The following is a 9,342-nucleotide window of genomic DNA, read 5'->3' as shown; positions in this document are numbered from 1 at the left end:
ATGCTGGGATCAGGCAGCCTCATCCCTCTCCTTTCTCTGCCCCATCCTGAGCTGGCACCCACAAACACACACAGGATCTCAGAATTGACATCTGCTCTTACACAGCCTCACCAGTGCCATGGACACTGTGCTTCCCCTCCTTCCTCAAAAAGGAATGGAAAAGGACACCCAGAGACCATGTCAGAAAGAGTTATTATAGCAGATATTTCTTCAGTCCAGCTCTGAGAAAGTTCACCATCATTTGTAGAATGCAACAAGTAAAAAAGTCAAACCATGTAAAGCCAGAGCAGAAGCTGTGGGTGGGGGACTCAGCACAAGGAATGTGCTCCTCTGGATGAGGTCTGAGTGAACAGGAGTGTGCAAACCGAGCTCCTGAGAGAACAGGAGTGTGCAAACTGAGCCCCTGAGAGAACAGGAGTGTGCAAACTGAGCTCCTGAGAGAACAGGAGTGTGCAAACCGAGCTCCTGGGTGAACAGGAGTGTGCAAACCGAGCTCCTGAGAGAACAGGAGTGTGCAAACTGAGCCCCTGAGAGAACAGGAGTGTGCAAACCGAGCTCCTGAGAGAACAGGAGTGTGCAAACCGGGCTCCTGAGAGAACAGGAGTGTGCAAACTGAGCTCCTGGGACAGGAGGGAATTCACTTCATGCCAGGACATTAAACTGCATCGTGCTGTGAAACCAGAGTGTAATGGCTCCCCTGCAGTTTGGGTTTGTGACTATTGCCACAAACAGGGAATACACCCAGGGAGTTTCACAAATGGAGTCAATCACCTGATTCCAAGTTATTTCTGGATATTCTGCTGGCAGCATTGCAGCTGATGAATCCAACCATGTCTGCTGCTTTTCAATGTGAATCTGCTGCATTAGCCAAGGCACCAGAGCTGTGACACTGGGCAATGGACTGGAGCCTCCCTGGAGCCCCCTCCAGACCATTTGCAAACTGAAGCCCTACCGAAGAGTGTCTTTCCACCCATCAAGCAGCACACAAAGTTAATGACATGCTTCAGCAGCCACTGTGGCAAATTTTGGGTGGAATTTCAGCTGTGGGTATTATTTGAGAAAACCCAAAGTGAAAATGGGCACATGGATGAACATGGCTTCCCCATCTCCACAGAGTAAGGAGAGGAGGGGTCAGAGCCCAGCAGGAGCCAAGGCATTGTTGCAGTTTGCTCTCCTCACTGCACAGCTCACTGATAAGCTGCAGTGGTCATCAGGACTATTGATTTACTTTCTGAAGGGGGCTTGTGAATGCTGGCTTTAAGCAATCTCTTCTAAGGCTCAGTTTGATAATCCTTTTCAAGCTTTTATTTAAACTCTCTAAGAGAAAAAAGCAAGAATGAATTAGAAACTGGAAGAACACAAAGAAGCTCGAAAGAGAAGATCAATAACTCCCATGCAGAGCAATAAACAAACTGGAACAATTACAGTGAGAGATGGTTATTGATCAATATCAGGAGCAGCTCATATAGCAGCACCTCTGTTTATACCAAACCTCAATTATATTCTTACTTGCTCATAATAATATAACTGCATTCTACAACTTTTATCACCAGGGAGATTTTAATTCCCTTTTATTAGTGAATAATAACCATATGTTTGCAGGCACTGGTGGCTCTCAGCACATTTCCACAGCAGCCAGTCCCCACTGTCCCTGTGGAGCTGCAACCTCTCCCACAGCCTGCAAAGCTGAGGTGCAGAAAAGTGAACTGACCCCCTGAGGCCAAGGGCAGGGGCAGAATGGGGCAGATCTGAGCTCTGGGAATTTGCTTTTCTGGCAATAACAGTCCCTGGGGACCTCCACAGCAAGAGGAGACTTTTTCAACCAAGAGCAAAAATCATCACCTGTAATTCAAGACAATGTAACACCAAATAAACATCAGCTCAGCAGAAGTGTCCCCCAAACAGAGGCACCTGCCTGACCTTGGGATTGAAAGAGATCCCAGACCCTGCCCTCAGTGCCAGCGCTGCCTTGTGCAAACAGCTGAGGTGTGTAATTCCCTCTGAGCCAGGACATTCCCTCCCCTCACCTGCTCTTGCCTGGTCTGTAAAAACTCTCACGCGCTCAGATTTTGTTCAATTACACGAGTCTGAGTAAAATTTAAGTTTCTGCTGGTTGGAACTTCCTGGTTTGGACTTAATGAGATGTATCAGCACCACCACAGCTTTTTCCTTCTTGGGAAATTCCTCCCTCATAGATGTCTACAGTAAGTGGGTTTTAATTCAAGGTATCCGTGTCAATCCTCAGCCTGTCTCCGTAAAATGTGACATATAAGACAACTTGCTAAAGAATAATGAGCTGCAGTGTGTCCTCTTCAAAAGTTTCTCTACTCAGGTAAGCTCACCTTTAAAATAAAATCAAAAATCCCAGAATCCTAGCCACAAATCATATTGAAAATTGAAAGGGAGAAGAATTAGACCTGGCTGAAATAAATTTGAAAACCAAAGCTGACAAGAAGTAAAATAATTTACGATAAACTAACTTTTTTTCCCCCAGAGTTTGAATAATACCATTTTACTAAAAAAACTGTTTAATAAACTTCTCCATAAATATTGGTGAAAATATCTATAGCCAAGAGATTGTCCATGTTTCAATTTGAAAAAATGTGCAGATTTTAATTTTACTGTCAACAATTTCAACAGGAGAAATTTCCTGCAGCATCCTGAGAAAAGCCCTGACGTTGATTCCATGTCCTGTTTCTATTGGGTTGTATTAGAAGCTTTACCTTTTCTTTATTGTAAGCATCCACTGTGCCTTTCCACTTTAGTTTTTATTCTGATCCAGCCCTCTGCTGTCTTGACATTCAGGTGTTCTTCAAAGATCTGTCCCTGATTTCCTTGTAATCCTCACACAAAATGGACAATATGCTAAGGAAAACCGCCTTGCAAAGTTGCCAAAAGAGCAATTCCAATCTAATTAGGAGTTCGTAGTGCTTCAGTGAAAGCAGCACAAACACTGTTAATATTCACTGCAGCTGCTTTGTCAGTAACTCCCAGTGAATCCCCCAATTTATAAGAAAAATCAGGAAACTATTGGATTCCATGACACTGATAGATCTATCAGTATTCATTGCCCCCATCCTCTGCAACACGAGGCACAAATGCCAATAACTCTAACAGTCCCTTAAATGCTGAAGGATCATTATTAAAGTGTGCTTGGCATCCCTGGTCATTAATTATAATCTTGTGCACATATGCAGTGTGATTGCAGGAAATAATCAGCTTTGTCTGCCAAATTGGCAACATTTAGAAACTAATTTGTTATGACATACCATCAAAGATATTTAAACAACAAACCCAAAGCTCTGCTGCACTGTGCACACTGTTAAAATATCAGATCACATCATTAAAAAATAGTTAACATATCCGAGGGGAGGTAATATTTATCCTTGAACCCTGGTTCAAGTGGAATTTCCAGAAAGAACAGTTATATCCCTTCTCCCTCGCAGTTCACAGGAGAGGGAACTCTGCAGAGTGACGGGCGGGCGGGGGAGGCAGCGCCTGGGATTCCAGCACAGACCGCTGTCACTCAGGAGCTATTAACCAGCCATTGAATTAATGTTTGCCAAGAGCAACGCTTGCCCGGGATTACAGCACTAGCCGGGATGCCTGCACATTCCTTTAGAGCCTTCCAGCTCATATTTATCTGTCTCATTTCTCCTCCAGCCCCTGCTGCCGCTCTCAGGTGCTTGGCCGGCAGGAGGGTGTAAGCACCTCCAGCCTTGCGGCCGTGCGGGGAGGGAAGGGCTCGGCCCCAGCTCTGCCAGGGCAGCCGGGACGAGCTGAGCTCCCAGCAAACTCCTGGGACCTTCCCCCAGAAGGGACCTTCCCCTCTGAATTCCTGCTCATGGGACAGCAATTTATCCCTTGGTTTCTCCATACTGCTCCGGACAAGGGCAGTCACCTGAGGGAACAGAGGGACTCCCATAAAACCCCTCTGTGCTGCTGTCTCAGACCCTGCTCGTGCAGGGTGCAAACCCCACAGTTTGGATTTTCCCTGTGGGCAGCATAGGTCCTCTGAGGAGGAGGAGCAGAGCTGCACTGCAGATTTCCTGTCACAGACAGAGCCCAAACTTTGGTATTTCTGCTGTGCACTGGGACAGGACCAACACGGATGCTGCAGGACTTAGGCTGGTCCTGGGAAAGGGCTCATCCTGGGAAATGGTTAATCCTGGGAAAGGGTTAATCCTGGAAAGGGCTAACCCTGTGTCATGGTTTGAACAGACAGGTGGCTGCTAAGGAAGGCAGGAGCCTCCTTGAGATGGAAAATGTAAAACCATCCCTCTGAATTGTTAAAATTTTGAAATTAAGAGGGCAGGAATAACGGTTCTTTATTAGGGAAGAAAATTAAAACAAAACAATGCAGTATTACAAACAACACTGTCAGAGTCAGAACACGACCTGAGACCCTGTGGGTCAGGATGTTGGCAGCAGTCCCATATTAAATGGTGTCTGCAACCCTCCTGCAGTGCCAGCTGTGGTTCTGCTGGAGCAGGGATCCTAGAGAAGGGGGGAGTTTTCCTCTGAAGATCCTGGGGTGGTGAAGATGGGCCTGGTCTTCCTCTGGGAATGCAGGGCTGAAGAAAGCTGCTCCTCTGGAAATCCAGTGGGCAAAGGCTGCTGTGGTGTTCCAAACCTGAGATTCTATCCAGGTAGGAATGCTTGGCTCCTCCCCCTGGGCAGAGCATCTCCAATGGGATGATGGAATTTTATCAGCCAGGCAGGGACACTCAGTGGCCCATTAACAGAAGAGATCTGGAGGGAGGATTGGTTGTGGAAGAGATAAAGAAAACTGCCCAATGAACAGAAGATAACTGCCCCATCAGGTAAGAATAGAATACACACCCCCATTTTCAACTTAAGACAGCCTGGGAAAGGGTTAATCCTGGGAAAGGGCTGGCTGTGTAACAGGCTGGCTGTGTAACAGGCTGGCATCAGGGAGGTGACAGACCTGGGACACCCTCATGTCTGTCAGGGTGAGCTCTGAACCTGTGCATTGAAATTTCCAAGGCCCTGGATCAGGAGCTTGCAATGAAATGTAGGAGACCATGGAATATCCCAGGGTTTACCAGGCTCACAAGGATATCAGAGGGTGCACAAGGTTTATTGTATTACGTGCATACATAATGGGATTTCTTTTCTCAGATCTATGGTCAGAGTATTAAAATATGCATCAAAATAAACCCAGAAATTAAATATTGAGCTACGCTTTCATCCAGGAAACAAAACTCTCCCCAGGAAACAAAACTCTCCCCTTTTTCTTTTTCTGAATGATTTTGAAATGGCAAATTGCTTGTCTAACCTATTTTAAAGGAAACAATTGTTTCTAAATTGACATATGGCTCTAGTTTTTGTTAGGAGAGCCAAATAGGATGCTTTTCCTTAGAGTAAGAAGTGAACTTGCAAAATTTTCTGCAGTGTTTTCTGACACTTTTTTCTCTACATTCTGCATCCTTCAGTGATTTTTTAAAATTGTTTGTGTCCCCTCCTGTGGCAGGAGTTCATCAGCCAAGTTAAAGCTGAGGATGGAGAATCCAAGGAGAAGAGACAAGTGAAAACACTTAACCATGGGATTGCTGCTCCGTTCTTACAGCAATGACTGTTCACTCTGGCAGACAGGACTTCAACAGAATATTTTGTTTAGCTTTTGTGATAATTTCTTATTCTTTTCCCATGTCTTCTCAGAATCCAGCATTCCATATTACTGGAACAGCAGCTAAGAAATCACAGTTTTGTGCAAATCCATTTCCCCGGATTCTCAATTGCTGTCCTCAGCCACTGAACCAACAATAGTATCTTTTCTTTCTTGAGGTATTTTGTAGCTTGTAACTTATTTAATAAAAAATCCCTTTTAAATGCTCAAAAAGAACCAATATATTTTTCATAACATAATTAATGTTACATTTCTTTACACACAGTTTTGAAATCTATGGGATCCAAGGATACTTCTTGAAATAGGAGATAATAAAACAACCTCAAATCCATTGTCATGGAAAGATAAACTGTATCAAAAAGTACTTCAGACCATTAAGGACTTTTATATTAATATTCCTGAAATGTTTTCATATTTCCAAAAAGAAATAATAGATATAAACTTCTAATTTGCACCTGAAAAATGAAGTAAATATTTTCTACATAACTGTAGAGATTTCACAGCATTATTAGCCTTTAACATTTTCAAGAGGACACATTTTACCTTGAAAAGTTCTATTACAATATACTTCACTAAGGCCAACAGTTAAATTACATAAGAGTATGGATATAATTATTTTCTTCTTTTTTTCTAATTTGGATAGAAATTATTCAGGAATTACATAAAGGCTTGATACACTGGCCTTGGAAAAAATGTCCTGTGAAGGAAACCTTTCGAAAGGAAGTGTCCAATAAACATTGTCTTAGGTTGGAAATGGGGGTGTGTATTCTACTTCTATCTGTTAGAGGTGGCACAGTTATCTTCTGTTCATTGGGCAGTTTTCTTTATCTCTTCCACAACCAATCTTCCCTCCAGGAGATCTCTTCTGTTAATGGGCCATTAATTGTTCATTATCTTCTGTTAATGTGCCAGTGAGGGTCCCGGCATAGCTGATAAAATTCCATCATCCCAGTGGGAGATGCTCCACCCAGGGGAGGAGCCAAGCATTCCTACCCGGATACAATCTGACGTTTGGAACACCGCAGCAGCCTTTGGCCACTGCATTCCCAGAGAAGCAGCTTTCTGCTGCCCTGCATTTACAGAGGAAGACCAGTTCCATCTCCACCATCACTGGAGCTTCAGAGGAAAACTCCCCCCTTGTGCAGGATCCCTGCTCCAGCAGAAGCACAGCTGGCACTGCAGGAGGGCTGAGCCACCATGGGATGGGGCTGTGCCACCACCCTGACACACAGAGGGACAGGTCATATTCTGACTCTGTGAGTGTTGTTCTGTATTACTTCATAGTTTATTTTATTTTTATTTTCTTCCCTAATAAAGAACTGGTATTCCTGCGCCCCTGTCGTTGACTGAGAGCCCCCTTAATTTCAAAATTATAACAATTCAGAGGGAGGGGGTTTACATTTTCCATTTCAAGGGAACAATGAAAAATTCCTGCTCCTGCCTTCCTTAGCAGACATCTGTCTTTTCAAACCAAGACAATCTTCCAGTGGGAACCAAAGAAATTAACACAAATCCAACACACCTCAGCCAGGCTGGGGTGCTGCTCCTGTGCCCCAGAATGTCAGGACAGTATTTTGTACATATTTCAGTGGAGGCACCTCCCAAAATGGACTGCCTGAGGAGAAAACACAGGAGTGATTCAATCCCCATGAACTCCAGCTCTACTGAGTTTAATTTCTGCTTCCTGGTGACAGAGAGGAGAGGAGCTCCAAAGGCAGGGCTGGCTCTGACCTTCAGAGCACAGGAACAGGAAAAGTTCCCTCTCTCTGCCAAGCCCATGGAACAGCTCCTGTCATTCCAGTGCTGAGCCCAGGATGAGAAGGTGCTCTGAGGAGCTGGGAACACTGTAAGGACAAGGACAAGCTCCTCGAGTGTCTGTCTCTCTCCTCACCATCCCCATCTCTCTCCTTTCCAGTGCTTTCATCACTCTTGTCATTATTCTCTCAACGCTCTCCAGTTGTCATTATCCTCTTGAATTATGGAGAGGGGAGGAGAGCTGCACGCAGGGAGTTTGCCAGCAGCAGTCACAAAAGCACCAAAACCAGGTAAAAGAAGCTCTTTCGTTCTCTTGGAATTCTCTTTTACATTCATTCAGGAATTTCATTAGCCCTTTTGGCTGTGGTGGCTTCTCAGAGCTCACATCTGCCTGGTTATCCACAACAAACAAAGGGATACACATTATATCCTGCCATTCCCCACCAAGAAATTCCTGATTAATGGCTGGAATGGGAAGAATTTCGTTATCATTCTTGGTCATTCTCCTGCCTAAACACAGAACAAAATGGCAGCATCTTTATTCTATACTTGGATGATTATTCCTAAATATTCCCCTTTCCTGTCTCATCCCTGACTGCTCCAAGCTGAGAGGTCTTTAGTTCAGCCCTTCAATGCACAACAGTTCTCCCAACAAACACTTTTCCTTTACCTACAGGCACACAATCCTTGCATGCTCCTGAATATTCCCCAATGGTAAGGTACAGCATCACTCCTGATTTAACATCTCCTGATTTAATTTGAATTAGGGGCAAGCAGGATGTAGTTGGCACATCAGGTGTCATTTGGCACAATAAAATTCTTGGAGTGACATTATGAACAGTTATCACACACATTTCCCAATTTGCCCAGCTTAAATAAGGAAGAAAATTAGAACTCAGCATCCCATTCTTTTAATACTGATAATACTTATCTAGAAAGTTCCTAAGGCTGTTGGGAGGGTTATTTACTTGCTGTGCCAAAGTTAATTCTCTGGAGCGCTGCATAATGGATTGGTAATGTTCTCCTCATTTTCATCACCACAGAGAACACTTCATTCGTTTGCAGTAGAAAATAAACTTGTTGAACACGTAAGATGGGCATTATTTACAACTTTCCAAATTCAGAAAGAGAAGTCATTCTTCTCTACGAGCAAAACATTTTGCCAAAGAGACACATAAAATGGAAATATGCTTGTTTCTTCCAAATGCTGAAGGCTTGTCTGCAGATAAAAATACAGCACGCTCTGCCCATAACTACAACTACTTCTGTACAGGCTCCAGTAACCAGCTACAGTCACACAAAATTAGCTGCTCCATTGCAGTAACATATATAAAATGCCTGTATATTAAAAACCTAGAATTTTAAATTCTTTGTCTTGCTCCAGGAATCCTAATGCCTATTTCTTAGGTCCTTGGGGAAATTAGGAAGCTACTAGACAAGTTAATGCTTTGAAGCTGTAATTTAAAAGGTTTTTTTAAAAGAAATTATTTCTTTTAATTTTTTCTTCCTGAAGAACTTGGCATATTTTAAACAGTAAATTATAATAATAATTATGGATATATTGACCTCTTTGTACTCTTATGCTGGCCACTCAAATGAAGTAGATTTAACCAGCTCCCTGTAGGTTTCTGTGTGCTGTGGCACTCCTTGCATTCATCCTGCAAGCTGCCTAACACACCCTAAGATTTGAATCACTAAGGAAACACTTATCCAGGCCATTTTGTCACATGCTGTGACAAACTGAACAGGAATAAACCACCCAGGCAGCCCCAGCCTGGCTGTGGACACACTGCACTCCCCTTTGGGGCTATCAGAGCCCAGCCTCCAGCTGCAGATTTCTGTGGAGATGATGCAAGGGAGGTTTAAGATTTTTAACTGCACTGTTTAATTTTTCACTCAATAAAAATGGACAGGCCCCATCTGCAATATAACTTGCA

The sequence above is a fragment of the Geospiza fortis genome, unplaced genomic scaffold, assembly GCF_000277835.1.
Source record: "Geospiza fortis unplaced genomic scaffold, GeoFor_1.0 scaffold275, whole genome shotgun sequence".
NCBI lineage: Eukaryota > Metazoa > Chordata > Aves > Passeriformes > Thraupidae > Geospiza > Geospiza fortis.
The sequence above is the reverse complement of the archived record's forward strand: the minus strand, read 5'-3'. Positions refer to the sequence as shown.